Below are 13,089 nucleotides of genomic sequence, written 5' to 3' on the forward strand. Positions count from 1 at the left end.
ATAAAGGGTACATTGCGCCAACATTGTTATTATATGGCCCCAGGGCATAGCTTAAAACCATTACCCCGAGGGTTTTTTGGGAGGTCCTCCTCAAAAACAAATTTTCTATCTGGAAATCAACTACGCTGAATAAAATGGCTATCTCCCACTTTTGATTGGATGTGTGGGGAGGAAGGATGGGCGTGAGGGGGCTCGTTACCTTCCAATCACGTTCGACTATTAAAAAGGGCACTAGCCACTCCAGATTCCAATCAAATGATCCCTTTTCGAAGTTTCTGCAACAACTCATTCTATACGAAGTGCCCGGGTATGGAGAAAAAAAAATACATTGTGCCCACATCGTTCTTTACTTAGGCAGCTCTAGTGCGCTGCCTATGATATACTGATATTTAGTAGTCAAAATATTAATATTATTTGATTTATTAAGGTTATAAAAGTAAAAACATTTATATTTTTTTCAGTAAAGTGCCAATTTTGTTCGGGCCTCGGGAAGGCATAGGGGTTTTGCGCCCAACTTATGTTAATTTCTGCTCGTTTTGAGTTTGACTCGGTTATTTATTGTAATTTCTGTCCGTTTTGGGTTTCATTTATTTATCGATGCTGATTTATGGTAGTTTCACGCTTGGCAGATTATTTGATTTAATTTTTGCAAATTTTTTGTTTAATGGAGTTCTTTACTTTTCTTTGAAAAACTTATTTTGTCGAAAAAGTTTTTTAAAGTAATAATAATAAAACATTGGAGCCGTATAGCCTTTACTATAGGCAATGCTCTAGCGTTACCTCTGATAACCCAAATGTCAATTTTGCCAAGAAGAGATCCAAGTTCTGGTACGAATTGTGGAAGGATTGCGACAAACCCCGTTCTGGAGTAGTTTTTCAGTGCTTTCGATATGCCAAAAAAGAATTCAAACGCACTGTCAAGAATATGCAAGTCCAGCAAGTGGAGAAGTTGTCTTGAGAATTCATCGTTTTTAGTGGCACTAACTCGACCAATTCCAATCTTGTTCTTGATGGTATTAGAATTCAGCAGTCCCAGTCCCTAAAATACCTTGGTATCACGTACGGAACGCCTAGGTCAACTAGAGGCTTGTTGACCGAATCAGTCTGTAAATCTATCCGCTCATATGGAAAAGCTGTCAAATGCAAGTGGTCATTTAATCGACTTATTAAGTCAAAACTATTCAACGCCGTCGTCTCTCCTGCCATCTGGTACATATCAACCTTGTGAGTAATGTTGTCCCTCACCGAGCGTCGAAAAATACGAACCACGTACTACAGATTTACAAAATTTTTGCTTGGGCTTCCACGAAGATTTTCTAACACGGAGATCTCATCTATATATGGAATCCTTGATCCATCAACCAAGGTGATTGATCTGGAACGGAGAGCCTCAAGACCATCCCTCAGTAAACTCTACGGCTCACCGCTGATTCAACTGTTTCTGTGAATAAAATATCTGCATTTAATTTTTAGTGTCAAATAGGTTTTTCTAAAGGTTGCTTTCTTTTGATTCATTTTGTACTCCGCTTTGTTTTCCATTTATCTATTGTAAGCGGGAACATATATATATATATATATATATATATATATATATATATATATATATATATATATATATATATATATATATATATATATATATATATATATATATATATATATATATATATATATATATATATATATATATATATATATATATATATATATATATATATATATATATATATATATATATATATATATATATAATTTCCGAACCTTTCAACTACTTTGAACAAAATGGATATCTCAAAATTTTGATTGGATGTCTTTGGGTAAATGGTGGGCGTGGAAGGGCTGTTAGTTGCCTTCCAATCGCTTGCGGCTATAAAAAGGGCACTAGCCATTTCAATTTCCAATCAAATGAGCCCTTTTTGAACTTTCTACGACAACGCTTTCGAAGAAAACCTTATATGCCCCCACGGCATAACTTACAACCCTTGCCCTATGGGCTGTGGGGGAGTGTCCTCATCAAAAACAGAATTTATATCTGGAAATCAACTACGCTGAACAAAGTGGCTATTTCAAAATTTAGATTCGATGTGTTTGGAGAAATGGTGGGCGTGGAAGGGGTGTTAGTTGCCTTCCAATCCCTTTCGACTATTAAAAAGGGCACTAGGCATTCCAATTTCCAATCGAATGAGCCCTTTGCAAAGTTTCTACGACAACTCCTTCGACACGAAGTACCCTAGTCTAAGACCAAGAAACAAAAAAAAAATACATTGTGCCCTCATCGTTCTTCACTTAGGCAGCGCTATTGCGCTGCCTATGATTAACAGACGTTTGTGTTTAATGAAACTAAAACAAAGAATTAATTGGGATTTTGAGGAAATTTTCAATGGGAGGGGACTGAACGGGAAGGTTAGACCTGGTGACTATACTTCAAGGAATAATTTTAGAATAATTTGCTAATACCCAGCCTGAGATTAATATTATTGACGAGGACAATTTCCTAGAGAACTTATTTATGATGGAACAGAGAAATAATCAACGTTCAACCGAATACCAGATTTTTTTGGGAAGATGCGGTCTCAAACCAGCACTTACAGTACCGTAATAAAATTTTCGTTCCTCCAACTTCTACATTGAATTCGTCGATATGAAAGTATAATGGATTTTGAAGCTCAATATTATAATGAACAGTTGTCCTTGCCCAAGGCCAAGCGAGTTAGATCCATTGGTGTTGTGTCTGTCAGTTCCGATTTTTCTTTGCCCGGGGAGATGAAATCAAGCTCGAGCTAGGGCGAGCTCGTATTGACAGCCAGCGAATAATGAAAGCCTTGATACCCGACGACGTACTTTCTGCTTTCGGTCACCAAGTACCGAATGTTTGTCTTTCTTTACTTCACGACAGTGACTCAGACGATGACTCAGAGGAAAATACTCTGTCCGATAAGCAGGAAAAGGCTTCCGCGACTGACACTGAATCGGGCTCGGAAAGTGACGACATCTTTGAAGATTTGCCAGTGATTGCTCACTGTGTGAAACACCAAGTTGAAAAAAATTGGGTTAGTGAGCCTGTGACGAACATGAAGAATTCTAGGTTTTGTCTTGTCAAGACTTCTGACGGCTCCATAACACCAATAAAAAAATTCACGCTGTTGTGGCTTATGAGGGAAAGCTCTGAGAAGCTGAGCAGTGACCGATTAAAATGGGTGATGGTCCAGGGCCGACGAGTAGGACTACGTGAGTCACCACAAACCAATGCAGAGGTCGGTGTGAAATCGGAATTGCGTATCGGTGAATGGTGCGTTTACAGACCGGTTGGCAAGGGAAAGAGAGTATTAGTTGGGCGGGTCATACAGTTTGGCTACTTTTCTGGGCGAAGATGCCACTCTGTTGACACGCAGAATATGGCGATGCCGTTTCCTGACGACATAGGGATTCTGTGCCAGTGGTTCCGGCTGAATGCTGATCTCACATTAACTACCGCATTGGTAGACCAGGGTTGCTGTGACTCCAGCCTGTATATCATGCATTCAGCAGAACCCGTTTCTATGGAAATCGGCACCAACATTGTCTTTTGCTTTGACTCAGACGTCTTCACAAAGCTGAATTCATTTATCCAGAAGAAAGGGTTCCACTTTTTTGATGTCTCGTCAGCATCGCAATCATTATGTTAAACCCAAAACTGACCTCAAGACCATATCCATCACCATCGCCATGTTCTGTGTGTCAACAGAAGGAATTTTGTTTAACATTTTTCGGAGGTAGTTGTTTTTTTTTCCTCTCCTCCTCCTCTCCACTCGGTGATATTTTAATACAAAAACATATAAATCTTACAGCTTTATACATTATCATATCACCTAAACTTCAAAAAAAAAAAAAAAAATATTTTATACCAGTCAATGTATTAGTGGACATGAAGGCACACTACCATTTAACTTTTTTCTTGCCAAATATCTATCGCTCCCCCCGTTCCAGGGTGTCCTTCCCCCTCTAGGAGACGCTTTTCCGGTGGCATTTTTACTTTAATTTCTTAAAATTTATATCCTTCAATTTTCACTAATACGAATTCGAATTTTAAAGGTGGTCTTCCAAAAGGCTTACTCTTACAACTTTAAAATTTTTTAACACAAAAAACTATTTGCTCTCCCGTAGACTGGGCCTCCTCCGTCTACAAGAAACCCATTCTTGCGGTGGCACTTTTTTTCTTCTTTTTTGGCTTTTTTTCAGCCATTTTTACGACCAACCTTAATCAAAAAAAAAAAAAAAAAATACAACCAACCCATCAACAAAAAACCAAAAATAACCTTAATACTGACGTGCATGAGGGCACAGAACTGAACAGAATCTTGAACCATGTCTCCTACGGACGAGGAGACCACCCACGGCGGGGCTGGTCCTTCCAGCTCAAGTGCGTATGCCCCTCATCCCACATTCGCTTGAGTTCTTGATATAGTTTTATGAGTCTCGAATGCATTCCGAGATCTAGGGCAGCGGAAGCGATGAATACCATCGGAAAACTTGTTATGCTCAGTAGAAGACTTAGTAGTAGAAGACTTAGTGTTTATACTTGCGCTAACCGAGCTTAGTTTGATTTACTGAAGCTCATTTGTCCAGTTTCTTAGGGTTGTCATTTGAGCTGTGATTATCGAGATGGTTACTTAAACCTACCAATAAATATCTGAGAAACTAGTTGTTTTTTTTAGTTGGTTGCTTTACTTAGCGCTTTTTACTAATAACTCGGTAGTAACAGTTTTTCTGACTGTTGCTTTACAGTTTTCTCTTCAAGTACCCAAAGGCCTGGGTTTAATACCAAGAAAGTTGGATTCTAAGTACATTCGGAAAAAGGGATCTGTGTTTCTTCCGGATTCTTTCGTGTCAAAGCAGGAGATTCCTTTTTTTTTAGTACAATTAAGAATCCAAGATCCAAGGGTGCGTCTTGGCACAGCCACTAAACAGAAAAGCAGGTATGATAAAAGGGAAAGGGACGTGTGAAGACGTGATAACGATGTGAAGACGATGTGACGTGGATGCGTAGACACGTTTTTTCGGAACTTTGGCGAATTGTTTTGGCCTAAAATATTTGTCGTAGATCCTACTAATCCACCATAACGTTTACGCGTCGAAATAATACTAGGAATATTGACAATCAGTTGTTAGTTACAACTAGAAACCAGGTTTTACGGTACTTTGAATTTTGCACCTTGCTTTTCACGTCATCACCGCGCAGCCCTATGTTGTATAACTTAAAAACCGTGTTCCGGGATTTTTTTTGAAATTTCGGGATTTTTTTGAAGAACAATCGGAATTTTATTTTTGAGCTGGTGGCAACGCTGCATGTGTAATAGGAAAAAGTAACACCTTCAGTGCCATCGTAGGGCTACCTATTTTTTGTATGGATATCAACAACTTGCAGTCCTCCGTTCTTCTTCTTTAGGTACATATCAGTTTTTTTCAGTCTTGGGGGTTCTTTTCCTTGCCAAATAAACCCGTAAATGATTTTTTCCAAGTTTTAAAAGATCGCTTTTAAAGGTGCTGAAATATTCTACAGATACCGAATAACAGGCAAGCTGTATATATTTACATATTGCGCCCTTTGGAATATTTTATAAGTTTCCTTCCCTGTCCATTTTTAATGCCTCCGGCATGCCTCCAGGTGTCCCTCAAAATGCCCAGTTGTTAACCCCTCGCCTTTTCTACACCCTTTTCTGGGCATAAAAAAGTAGCTTTTTTTATTCTTCTGCTATTTTATCTTTAACTTTGCATAATTTTTTATTTTAGATTTCTCATAGCTTTCCACCAAAAAAAAAGTCACGATTCTTAACTTTCGTCCTCAAATCGAACTCTCGTTTGCTTTTGAGCGTTTTTAATTTCCGTACCTCGGCTGGCATCTTTTATTATACGCTTTGGCTTTGAAAAAAAATTACTCAAATGATGTCAATTTTTATATAATTTTTCTACGCCTGGAAAATTGTAATGGGTTAAGCCTAAGTTGAAATATTAAACAAACAGTAATAGCCTACATCCAATGTCAATAGCTTTTGTAGAAAATCACCAAATTAAAGAAGAAAACCTCCAAATAAAAGAAAATCACCCAAAAAATCACAAAGAAAGTAAAAATTCACTAAATTTAATGAAAAATTACCAATGGTGGAAGGTGGCAGCTGCTAAGACATTTTGCACCAGAGCGCCTAATTTTTTTATAGTCATTCCAATCTTTGAAACTTCAAAGATTCAAAGATTGGAATGACTATAAAAAATTAAGCGCTCTGGTGCAAAATGTCTTAGCAGCTGCCATCTGCCACCGTCTGTAATTTTTCATTAAATTTAGTGAAATTTTACTTTATTTGTGAATTTTTCGGTGATATTCTTTTATCTGGGAATTTGGTGATTTGGTGCATTTGGCCCTGATTTTGTATTACTATTTCTGTTTCAACAAACCTACCACGGTGAACGCTAAAAGCGAAGGGAAATTCCAATTTAGATTTCAATTCACCAGTGTTGAAATATAAACATTTTTTTTTTATCCTAGTCAGTTGAGTTGGATGAAAATCTATTTGAAAATACAAAGCTTTTCGAAGCTTTTCAGTCACGAAGCATATCCTGACGTTACTGACCCTGGGAATCAACATTCACAAAGTGAAAGGTTGGAACAACCCCTCTGTTGCACATGCAACCTTAAGTAAAACTGCAGCAAAACTTTTTTTTAGTTCTGTTTTATTGTGTGAGTAAGAGTAGGTCATCAAATGACACAGACCTCGTGAAGAAATTATCAAAGGATATTTTGAACGTTTACTTCTCAATTAAGAATGATTTTTCATCCTCACGTGAATTTCTCCTCGTTTTTGCGCTGTCGCTTTTTTTAGTTATATTTTCCCTGGACCTTTCGTGGAAATATAAATTTGTTTTCATTTGTTATCAAGAAGCTGATTATTCATGCAATATGTCGGTAGTTTGCGTGATAAGTGAGTCCAGCCCTTACCATGCAATGAGATTTTCTTTTAATCGAAGCTATATTGTCTATTATAGGTGTGTACAAAGAAGGTACTATATTGTGTATATAGTATATTGTCATACACAGGTTTAGCTTACAATAAAAAACTAACACAGAATAATTAATAGATAGATACGTAAGTGTGTAGTTCAGTCTTATCAAGCAAACAATACAGTTTGCTTGTTATGTTTGCATGAGAGGACAGTTTCTCATGTCATCGAATAAGGCATTCGGGTGAAGCCAGTTGAACCTATGGTAAGCCGTTAAGGGGTGACCGGTGTCGACGGACAAAAAGCATACAATTCAACTTGGATGATAGGTGGCTTCGAAAATTAACGGGGTTTTAAAAGGAATCACGTGCATTTATTAAGGCAGTGCTTTCATGTCTCTCTGTTAAGGGTCGTTACTTCGCTGAATAATTTCCGGGTTACCGATTCTGAATTTTTTTCCAGAAAATTATAAAGCATAGAGACTACTTAATCTAGTGGCAAGAATCTGTAACATTTTAGGTAGAATCTAAAATTTAGAAAACTCTTACAGATGACTAGTTGTCATCAAGAATGTGTGGTTTGACTAGTAAGAAGAGAGTAAGAATTGGTTGAAGTTTTCAAATGAATAGATTGGAGTAAATGTTTCTATGCAAAAGGCCTTGTACCTTGACGGAGGAAACGTAAAAAGAATGAGTCACAGTTGATTTTAAATAAACTGGTAATTTTAAGAAATGAGGTTCATTTTGGTTAAGGAAAATTTTATATACGCGGGGAGAATTTTTCTGAGGGGGAACCGTCTGAGGAGGGAATTAGCTGACACAATAAATACTTGAGTAGCTAAAATAAACTTTCGTTAAAAACATAATTCGAAACTTGATTTTTCATTGGTTTTGCCCAACTCGTTAAAAACTGAAACCTTTTCCAAGAAGCAAGGCCGTATTGAGAGGTGGTTTAACCCCTCTGGAATTTTTGTCAGACTCAACCAAAACATATATAAACAAATTTTGATGTTTCCCCCCCCCCCAAAAAAAAGAAAACCAAATGGATACTGTCGTTTACAAAATTTAAACTGTTGTTTTTTGGGGTTTAGGGGGTGGGAAGGTACCTTGGTTCGGTTACGTATTTAATATATACTATGTTCTACCACCCACCCACCCCCAACGTGCAAATATATAGCCCAAATTTGTTTATAAACTATTATATATTAATCCTATTTTTTTTATTAGCATTAACCAAACTTGACTTCTTTTGTGGGTACGATATTATGCACAAGTAGACAATTCTTAGACCTTGTAATAACCAATATTTAGATTTTCCCGATATGACACTAAACAAAATTTTAATCTATGAAAAAGGAGGGGACGGGGCTTGGTCAAGATACAAAAATCGCACTTCTTGTGTGATCGCACACAAGAAGTGTGCCCTTATCATCAATAATTCTGTTTAAACTTGAGAGCAAATGTATTGCAGATTGTGAGTCAGTTAAAGAGAGAATACTTTCAGACTCCACAGAATAACCTATAAAAGATCTAGGGCAATGTGGATGGTACACAGTTCAGCAGACAAAATAAAGGACCCCAGGGGAAAGAGAATAGAACAGTTCAGGTCCAGTGATGGAATACATGAAGCTGTTCGACCTTTTTTACCATGGACAAATTCATTTGTATAAATTTGTCTCTGATTAGGGTAATTTTTCGAAATTTGTTTTGAAAATTCACCACACGACGATATGGAATCAGGTTTTCATTTTTAGGAATAGGATCATATTCACAGTATGGTCTGCCTATCTCCTCTGGAGGGTGTACCAGCACATAAGGCTGATTAAGAAAAACTTTACTACAGCTTTTTGTGAAGCATCCCATTCTGAAGCACAACTCATTTTAAAAACCAGTGTTATAGTTCTACCCCGTGAACTTAAACACGTCACTTAAAATATATGGTTTCTAAAAGAATTCAAACAAATCTGATATGAACTAAGAAAAAGGGCTTACATTTATTGAAAATATAGATCATACCTAGAGCAGAATCTTGAAAAATGGATCTGCAAGACAAAAAATTGCACGCGAAAAAAAAAAAAAAAAATGCACAATAAAGTTGGATTGTCAATATTGAGACACAATTTTGTATTCAGCCTGCAAAAAATTCAATTTTAATAGATTACATATCCATTAGAAATCTGATAAAAATGTTTTAACACAATTAAAAAAAAAGTAGCACTGAGAAAAAAAACTGAGAAAGCTATAAATTTTTGCAATAAAACGATTTAACTAATTATGACATACGATACATTACACATGCACATCATATTTACTAAAAAAAATTACAACAGTTTTTGATGAAGCATACCTTTATTAAGCTTTTATTCAACTAACACAAATAATGAAAAGAGGCTAATTGTTCAATACTCGTAAACCGAAATAAATCATTTTAAAATGTTGTTCCATTATATCAAAAGTTCTTACGATCGCAAAAAAGTAGCTTGTGCAGGTCGTAAAGTATACAAACTTGAACAATTTGTCTGTATTACAAAAAAAGACAATGACCCCAAAAAATAAATGCAGAAGAAAGATGCAACTAAGTTAATACTCAGTCTAGCATCCATCCAACAAAATTTAGTTTTAATAAATCGACGATCATATCGTAATCCGAAGAAATATGGAAATTTCCCTTGAAATGTCATGGAAAAAAGGTTAAAACATCATGAATTCCGTCACAAATTAACTACAGAGACTTATTTTGTAAGCTTCTAATGCTAAGTACAAATTGCAAGGCTTATTCATAGATTTTTGTCTTATTTAAACTTGAATCAAATAGTTTGTGGTAACGAACTGTAATTAAGGAGCAACGCTGCTTAATTTTTACCGAAACCAAAAAATCAGAATTCTTGTGTCAATAGTTATATTAAAAGAATTGGCTTATTATATTGATAGTTAGTGTTACCCATCAAAAGCTATGAGCCTCAGAAAATTTACCTGATTTCTAAAAAGGGTGGAGAAACACCCCATAAAAGTCAAGAGATCTTAATGAAAATCATATTATCATTTTCTGTGCATCCGAGAACCCTGTTGTAGTAGTTCCAAGCTCCCTTCTGCAAAAATGTGAAATTTTGTTGTTTTTTTTTTTGCAAGAAGAAAGATCACGGATACGTGTCTATTTGTTGTTATTTTTTGTTTGTTTTCCCAAGGGGTTATTGTATCGAACCAATAGACCTATATTATTAGAGAAGGACTTATTCCGATGGAAATTAAAAGTTCCAGTGTCCTTTTAAAGTGACCAAAAAGATTGGAGCGCAATTAGCCCTCCCCCTGACATTCACCGCCCCTTTTTCCCTAAATCGTTCGATAAAAATTGTGAGATGTAAGTAGAATGGCCCCTATTGATCCGACGAGAACACCAAATTTGGGCATAGAGTCATTAGGGAGAACACGTGGTTAATGGGGTCAATGACCTAAATTTCCAAGGTCGATGTTGTTGTTGTTGTTGTAAGTGCACGCTCTCAGTGAATGTCAAGGTGTCCAGAAATAGGAAACAGTATTTGTTGTTGTTTTGTGCAGAGTCATTAGGGAGAACACGTGGTTAATGGGGTCAATGACCTAAATTTCCAAGGTCGACGTTGTTGTTGTTGTAAGTGCACGCTCTCAGCGAATGTTATGCCGTCCAGGAATCCTGGAAACAGTTAGATCACGTGTTTCCTTCTCAGCCAATCAGAGGGCTTGCTTACATATTAGCGGCGGAGTGAATATAAGGAAAGGGTTTTTTGCTATAGTTTTATTAGTCTGTGAATAGAATTCAAAGGAGTGAGAAGAAGAACAGTTTTAACATTACTCATTTGGATATATATGTGTGTTGGTGATGACGAGAGGAATATTTAACCTCCTAGAATTTGATAGTGGAGTTGAAGGCATTAATACAAGAGCATCTAACATTGCGGTGGAAATCACGAAAGGATCACGTCATTGTATGGACTAGGATGCATTATATTCAAGTTATGTCATATCCTTGAGTAAATTTAAAAAGGAGGATCAATTATGTTTTGCCGCTAAAGTTGATATAGCACAAGTGAATAGACTTCAATGTGCTTTAAGTGCATTAGTGAAGCATATTGAAGACAATAAACTGTATCGCTAATTGTACATGCTCTGTATTATTAATGTTGTTGTAATTATTCAATAAAATTGTTTCGAAATCGAAAATGTTCTCTTTCTTTTCTGGTTAGGTTAGGCTAGGGGCTAACGAATCAGGGTCAGTCTAGAGACAGCAGTCGGAGTGAAAGGATCAAAAAATGAATAAATTTGAGAAAGAGAGAATTAGATCAAATCTAGTGTTTATGGAAAAAAATTTGATTTTGGATGACGATTTTCTCAAGTTATCTCTTCAACGCAGGATATTCTCTTGTCAGGGAACACTTGACAATATAATGAGGAGTAATTCTCCCCCATTGGACTATTGTATGAAACTTTTAAAATGTGACTCAAGTGCTTATAGTCAATTTTTTGATATATTAATTGAAACAAGGCAGAATCATATCGTGGATATACTTTTGAAAACATTACCAATGGATTCAATGTAGATGGCTCCTCCTTCGAAAGAGGTAACGTTACAGAGCTACTCCTCTCCCCCATTTCCCCTCACTGAATTTATGGAGCGAGGACGATCAGTTTTGTTTTAGCTGTGAGTGAGTTGACACCGGAAACCGAAAAATTTTCTATATATGTCCATTGTGCGTGTACACTCATGGCAGTTGGACTCAATGTGAGAATTGTACAATTATTGATGACTATAGTGAAAAGTGTAAATTATGTAATCCTGGTAAATTACATAGAGGCTATGCAGTACAAATTAAAGGATGTAATTCATGTCTTGAAGAGGAGTGTGACTCTCACCCTAGAGGGCACCTGTGCTCCAATTGTCACTATGATAAATGTGATCAGTGGGAGAATTCTTACCCCGCTATGATTGGAAAGAATCCCAAGCGTGATTTTAGTTTATTTCTACGAGATTGGTATCGTCGTGGATTTAAATTATTCTGGGAAGAAGAATCTTGTCTACGATTCAACTGTTGGGGTAACAAGAAAATTTGGTTTCTACGTCATCGTTATGATGACACTGCATACTATGACTATAAACCAAGTTATTTTTATTTGGCAGTTACCGAATGTGATTCACCATTTGAAAACATTGTATGTGATATTGCTTCAAATAGACAGTTTGAAACTCGTGAATTTCATAATATGAATGAAAATAGTATCATTGACTATACAAAGAGATATGACAAAGGTGAAGTTACATTGTACTGTATAAAATGTGACCCTGACTTTGCAGCCAATCAAGATCAATATACAGTAAATCCAAATGATATACCAGCATTACTGGTTCCCGACAGTTGCCTATACATCGAAGAAGAAGAAGAAATCTAAAGTGAAGATTTAAAGACATTGTTGTATATATGTGCATTTTAATAATAAACAAATTCACAAACATTTTTTAAGCACTTTACTCTTAGGGCACTAAAATCAATACTGTATAGGTCTGAGAGGATATTTTCCACTATAAAGTCGTTCAGACGTGGATTGTCACCATAAATGTGGAGAAACTGCTTGTAAGTATAGCCACGACATCGGAACACAAAATATAGTAGTGCATGGAAGCCACAGCTTTTAGTCGTTAGATCCTGAACCTTCTTTCAATTTTGAATTATAGATTTCCCACTGCTATCGATATAGTTGTTGAGATTTGGCAGTTAAAATGTATATGGTAGATCAAGAGGATCAACAAATTCAATCATCTTTATTGTTCGAAAGATGCATACCCAATAATCCGTTAGGACAATCAACGAACCGCGGTTAACAATAATTAAAACGTTGTTGACACATTTAATTTTTCCAAGAAAGTCCGAAGGCAGACAATAGGATTTGTGCTGGGACATGTAGGGGTCCATATTAAATACATTGATTATTTGACTGGTGTTCATGGCGCCAAGTCTAGTAGAACACTGCCTTCGGGAGTGATTTCCCAATAGGTTTCATATTGATTTAGTGAGATTAGTGCAATACTCTCAGCCAATGGGTCGGCAAATATACACTCTAAACGCACACTCCCCGTACGTACTATACTCAT

Source organism: Artemia sp. Qi Xiang Cuo, chromosome 16 (assembly GCF_049724085.1).
Source record: "Artemia sp. Qi Xiang Cuo chromosome 16, ASM4972408v1, whole genome shotgun sequence".
NCBI lineage: Eukaryota > Metazoa > Arthropoda > Branchiopoda > Anostraca > Artemiidae > Artemia > Artemia sp. Qi Xiang Cuo.